The following is a 6,848-nucleotide window of genomic DNA, read 5'->3' on the forward strand; positions in this document are numbered from 1 at the left end:
GCCTCGTGTCAAAATAGGTTCTTTTCTTTGAGTGCGAAACCACTCATATGGTCACCAACACCGATCAATTATCTTGTCACCCTACGTACGATCTTGTGCAGTTGCCTAGCAACCTTAGTTACTACCCGAGCATACCCCAGTTGCTCGGGGCAGCGGACGGGTAAGTTAGACGCGGAAAACAGCTTTTTTCTTGACCTGTATCTGACTATATAGTTGGCTACTGAACCCCCAGAATTCAGGCGGGCACTTTGTTGACCTAAAGTGCGGTGAGGCGAAAGCCTTTAGCGCGGTGTTGCTGCTTGTGTCACTGACGTGTGGTTAAGATGTTAATTAAGTACACAATTGTTTGTGAGTCTTAAATGCTGGAGACATTGGAAGGCGTTAGGGAGGCATCCGTCTGATTCGACGCCTTTCCCCAAACACTCTTCAGCGTCCTAGACAAGGAGAACTACACATGCGTTGGCAGGAAGTAGCGTAGTCGTTAGCACGCTCGACTTCGGAACGAAGGATGGTGGTTCCAATCCCATCGTGCGCAAAGATATTTTTTCTTAACGAGTTGAAGAGCTTAAAGGACGGACGGACGCGAGCATGAGCCATTCGCGGCTTTCGCCTTAAAACCATTCTCAAGCCTGAAAGCTGGAGCCCGCAGCACGGTGGAAGAATTCAAGGCACTTAATTCATTAAGGCACTTAAAGGACCCCTTCACTCAGCCAGGTGAACGTACATAATGTGCCAACGCTCATATTCCAGGCATGTGTGGTGCATACGAATGGACGAGAACACTGTAGAATTGAGTGAAAGGTCAGTGCACTCACTGACGCCCTCGAAGCAATCAAAAACGGACCACGTAAGCCACGGGCAGGTCGCGCGCCGTGTTTGACTTCGCGGCGACGTGTGAATTTGTAAGCGATGGAATATTCAGGCCTCGCGGAGGCGACGAAAGCTGCGCATGCATAAATACGCGCACGGATCGCTGCTCTTGAGACACCGCTGTACACTTCTAGGTAAGACTCGCCCGTTTCTTTATCTGCTCCGGGAGAGCTCGCAGCGTATAGGGGGTAACGGGTGTATCCGCGCACGCTGCTTAGTTCAGAACACCGTGAAGCTTGAGATGCGAGAGACATATATAGCTTCGCTTTCAAGGGCGACAGCGGCAAGCCTTCCACGAATTCCTAACCGCACGCGGTTTTGTCCGTCCTTTTTTTTTTTCGTGTTTGCGAGTGCTCATCTCTTATTGTTTCGCTTTCGGCACGCCGAGTGATTTTTAAGAGCGTTAGCTCTTACTAATCACGTTTCTCGATTTCTTGGGGTCTGCTGCCACCTCCCTTCGGCGTGAAATTTTCAAGTCCGAGGAATTCAAGATGGCGGCCCCGTAGTAAATCGATATAGCATCCCAATTTGTGACTTATTGATGGCGTCATTAGTATATCGAATTGGTGGTCGATTGGTGACATCACTGTTATGTCCAATTGGTGATCGATTGGCGACGTCACTTATAAATCCAAGATGTGGGCCAATAATGGCAATTAATTGATGGCGTCATTAATTATTCCAAGATGCCGGCTGACTTAGGCCGCTACGGGACTATGATGTCATAATACAAGATGGCGGCTAAATTCGGGGGCCAGTGATGACGTCAAATCCAGTGTGGCGGGCAGAAGTTAAACTAGGTGATTATGACGTCATATCAATACTAGTAAACCAAACAGCTAACGCTCGTGACTTCAACGTCTTCCAGACGGTGGCGGCATCATTTTTTAAATTAATTTTTATGCCCGCATTAATATATTCAGTTTTATAATGCGCTCGCATCGGAGGCCCCACCGTGAAGAAAATCTTCCGGCGTTGTGTCGTGTATACACATGCCTCCTGCCACCTGGCAATAGTCACCTTCCACATGCCCCGCATAAAGGCTGAGGCCCGAAGTGGACGATGAAGTGTGAGCAACTTTCCCATTTTTAAAACCATGTCCAATCTGTTTTGATAGGTGCCGAACATCGTTGCACATTCCATCTCCAAGATAAGATTTTCTGGGTTTGTGAAAGGGCTCTTTCTTTCTCGTGCTCGCGAAAAGGATCGTTCGCCCCGCATTCAGAGCAGCCTCAACAACTCTCATACTGAACGTTTCAGACAAAAGTGCTTTTTTGCCTCCCTATATTTACGGAAAGCGCCGGGGACAGCGTCGCCATCCAGCTCTTGAGACTCCCGAATGATTGAGTCATCCCGAATCAGGGGAAGGAATAGGAAGAACGTTCCTTGCTCTGCAAGGGGACAAAACGTGCGACAAAAAGTTTAGTTTAGTTAGTTTAACGGGGTTTAACGTCCAAAAGCGACTTAGGCTACGAGGGCTGCGACAAAAAAAAAAGGCAGATGCGCAAACAAGAACTTTGATCCGGCCGTCTTCTTGTCGTTATGTTTTTTAATCCTCATATAATTGATCAGCACCAACCGCAGTCCTCACGTCGACGTTCAAGTCCGGCGTGCAATGCATGGAGTGCGCCTCGTCCTGCAGTCTGGACGGGGCTTATGTGAAGAAGCCTCGCTGCCTTCATGTTAGCATGCATGCCTGAAGCAGGTGCAGAGCGCAGCGAAGCGTTCACTGTTGACAGTTAAGTGTCGACGTTGTGAAGTAACACGGCGTGCGTGACAGTCTGGGGACCCCAGCTATAATGTACGACAGGAGTCAAGCCCTGCCGCGTGCCGCCTTAGTTCAGGGAGTGCAGGCATAGAGACGAAATGGTGGCCTTATTACGCCGGCAGCTGTATGCGGGATTTTTCTCCGTAGATAAGAGGCGCCATGATATACGTCCAACGGAAACCTGCCACGTTCATCTGAATTCAAGTACGCAGCTGCTTTTCCCCCGTCAGAGGACCCCCTTCCAGCCAATGGGGATAGATCCCTGCCTCCATAGTCAGGGACAGACCTAGCTCTCTCCATTGTGGCGCCACTCTCTGCATTGTCACGCTAGTAGGCTCATGAGAATCGGCCGACGCCATTGGCTGGAAAGGGGTCCTTTGACGGGGAAAAGCCCTTCGTTCTTGAGTTGTATCTGGCTATAGATGTACTGCTGTACAGGCCTCGGCTACAGGGGAGTTCGTAGGCCGAGGAAGGGGTGCTCTTGTCAGTGCTGTACCTATGGCTCTACAAAATGCCACCAGTGGTCATGTCCCAGTAGGCGGGAGTGTGCCACATCCATCGAATTGTCACTTCATTCTACAACACAACAGAAAATTTGTGTCGTCAAAAGATTTTTCGCAGTATTTTTGAGTGCGAACTTGTAGCGACAACTTAATTTTTTGTAGCAACAGATTTTTCTGTTATAGTGTGCTATACCTTGTAGCGCCAAAACCAAACGTACCGCCGAAAAATAGTAGAGTAAAAAATATAAAGCACTACAGAAAAATTAGTGGTTACGACAAAACATTTTGTCTTATCAGTAGCAGGTGTGCAGATTGACCTGTAAGCCCCCTCCCCCACAGCTCACGCAATCCCCTCACACCGTTCCAGAAGGGTGTTGGAAAGGCACCTATCCTGAAGCCTGCTTCTAAGGCACATACGGGTTGAGTCATACGCCTGTCACACGGGCACCGCAAAGGCCTTTGAGAATCAGGTCCCTATATCCAAAGGTGTAAAGAGTGCAGCTACATGGTACAAACGTTGCGCCTTTGCCGCTAAGGGTCTCGGAGGCGAAGGCGCCCGTCTGAGACCTTCGGAGCTCAAAGGTGCGGCCTTCGAGAACCTGCAATCGCAGTGCCGTCCAATGTCGAAAAGTAAAAGCAATGAAAAAAATAGATGTAGCCAACAATGTTTGAAAACATCTTTTAAGAATACGACTGGCTTTGCTTTCTGTACGGGTATTTATGCCCAGATTTCAAGACAGTGAAAGTGTTGCAGCAACACCGAGTGCCCCTGGTGGCCAAGGCATTACACAAAACCTGCTGCTGCTGATGAGTGTAGCTGTTGCAGTTCTTTTAAGGAAGCAAAAGAATAAAAAACATTGTCTGATGTCAGCGAATGAACAGAATTTCCCACTTTAATATTAAAACACTCACTTCAGCCGCCTCGAGAACAGCAGCGGGCGCTAAGCCTCAACGACTGTTTCACCTTTATATAGCTGCGTCCCTGCAACTTTAAAGGTGCACTAAAGAGGAATCTGAACTCGTCTTTTTACCGCGGAAACTCGATATACACGTTCCGGGCATTCTTAGAAACTTCGAACTATTGTCCTGTGCGGCCGATTGCCCTAATTAAATCAGATTAAATGTCCCGGCTCCCGCTGTTTTTTTTTTAACTCAGCGCGGTAGGTAGGAGGAGTCAACCAACGCGTCAGCCAGTCCCGCCGCGCGGCTTGCCGCTCCGCCATCGGCGGAGTGATACGTAAATCAAAGAGTCCACGTGCATTTTTATTTCCGTGGGCCTAATTTGCGGCTATATTGCCTCCGACTGAAACTGTTTATTCTCAGAAACCTAAAAAACAAAATAAAAGCGAAAGCGAAGCCGCCACTGGACTGGCTGAAAGGCTCTCCACGCGTTGGGTGACTCCGCCTACCTGCCGCGTTCAGTTTAAAAAAAAAAGGCGGGAGCCGGAACGTTTAATCCGATTTAATTAGGGCAATCGGCCGCGCAGGATAATAATTTGAAGTTTTTTAGAATGCTCGGAACGTGCAGATAGAGTTCCCGCGGTAAAAAGACGAGTTCAGATTCCTCTTTTGTGCACCTTTAAGCTTTCGCTCCTTTGCTGAAAAGACACTCTTACGACGTGTCTTTACGAGCATTCTAAAGGGGGACTGCTCGAGTCACCCATTGTGTGCTTGCCCTGGGACAAGCATATTTACACTCTCACGGGTGTAAAATTTTTAGTCCGGCACCCGCTGGAATATGCTCAGTTCTGCACTGGCTCGCCGCTAAACCGCCTCATTCATCAGTTAACACAGTTATTAGGATTAAAACGACCAGCTACGGTCGGATGCAACTGAACTCTAGACTCAGGACGGCCAAACAGAATTCCTTTAAAAATTTTCTTGCTACATAAACGAGAAGCTAATCACAAGACGAAATTACGAGCTCGAGAATTTTTATACCGCTGGCTTTCTTGATGTAGTCAAACATTTAAAACCTGGTTTCGTTTACTGTTGTGCTTGGTCCGCGGAGTGATGCAGGGCGCCCCGCGGACCATGGCCCATTACTCATTACCAACTGCAGTTTATTTTAAAAGATGTATCTTATTACTACAGCGCGGGAATTTGCGGCATCTTTGGTGGTAATATTTTACTTCAAGAAGTTCCTTATTCTTGTCATTATCGTAAAAAGGAACAGGATGCACACATAGGTGATCTATACACTGCCGTGCGAGGTTAGCGTACGTACAGCCCCACAATCTCTTATAGCAACGACGATGCGATGGGTGACAACCACGCGGGTCCTAGTCCTTTACCAACACCTTTCGTTTTTAATGGGACCTTGAGCAGATCTCTAATTTTTGTTCTCAGTGAAAGTATATTTTGTGCTCTTTATGGCTATGCTGATGGTTGCCCGGAAGCAAAACTCCAATTTAATGCCGAGAAAATTGCATTCGATATATTCCCGCCACTCGACTCAAACTTGTGACGCCTATATTGAAAAGGACTCCGTGATTACCGTTTTTTAGTGAATTGCGGGTGCCGTTTTGAAGTGAATGGCGGCAGGTATACCGTCATGCTCGACGTCCACATGCAGCCTGGCTGGTGGCGGTTAAATTAATGATTGATCGCGTGATGTTGCTCGGGATAAGCAGCCTGGATCGCACAAATTCCACCGGTGGAAGCACTTGCCATCCCAAGGCAGTGGCGCACCGCCTAATCGCTGCGCCACTGCGCCAGTAGTGGTGGTGCAGTGTGACCAACTCTGCATGCCATCGGGTTACATCACGCGGCAGCGCGGTGCGACCGCGTTCACAAAGTGGGCCGGCGTTCTTACTCCTTCTCACACTTAAGCAGTCTGAAGTGTCTCTGCAGACTTTTTCTTTGTATTTATCTAATCAACCTATTACCTTTCTTATCTCTGTACGTAACTACAATTTCGCCATTTTTCATTACATATAAATTGCACTGAATTTACGCTTGGCCAATATTTCATGCTGAACTTTTATCGTTACATCACTGCCCTACTTTTTCAGGAATGAAAAAAAAAACGCGTGCACTAAATGGTTTCGCAAAGAAACCATGAAAAAAAGCGCCGACAGTATTCACTGAGTAAACGCATTTTATTCATCGCTATGTCAAAGTAGGCAAGAAACGAAATCCTATAGGTTGTACGTACATCACACATAACTGAACTAAGAACGTTATAATGTATACATATCACATGAAAATTCCTCAACTGCATGGTTCTAACTCGTTAAACTTCCCATTTGATCCCGTATGGTATCAACTGGTTTCACATAGGAATAGTTCCGTCGACCACTTTGACCATTTAAGATTTTCGTTCACAACAGCGCACACCGAAGACCCCTAAGAGTTTGTTCGTAAAACGCATGTCGCCAACGTTTAGGCACAGTACAGCAATTTACACTACTGGCACAGTGGCGGTTTGTGGGATGTATTGTCCATTGATCCCGACTGGAGATGAGCTGGTCAGTGTCCGAGCCACTCAGTATGCGATTCGGAGAATCCTAAACGATCGGCAGTTTCGACACGTACACTCGAACGACGCGAAAAGTGCAGCACTAATTGGAAAGTTTGATAACTGTGCACTCTTCCTGCAGGTATATCGCTAACTGCACGAAGCGCCGCACAAGCCAGAGTTAAGTGAATCACGAACAAGGAAACAGGTCTACAAAGGTATTTCTTGAGGCTGCATGCAATTTAAA

General features: G+C 47.5%; 1 protein-coding gene across 1 annotated transcript in view; it reads left to right on the forward strand.

Annotated features, from left to right (window-relative positions):
- Positions 1–6,848, forward strand: part of LOC144110587 (uncharacterized) — a 159,214-nt gene that overhangs the window by 85,445 nt on the left and 66,921 nt on the right. The window lies entirely within an intron of this gene.

The sequence above is a fragment of the Amblyomma americanum genome, chromosome 11 (assembly GCF_052857255.1).
Source record: "Amblyomma americanum isolate KBUSLIRL-KWMA chromosome 11, ASM5285725v1, whole genome shotgun sequence".
Classification (NCBI taxonomy): Eukaryota; Metazoa; Arthropoda; class Arachnida; order Ixodida; family Ixodidae; genus Amblyomma; species Amblyomma americanum.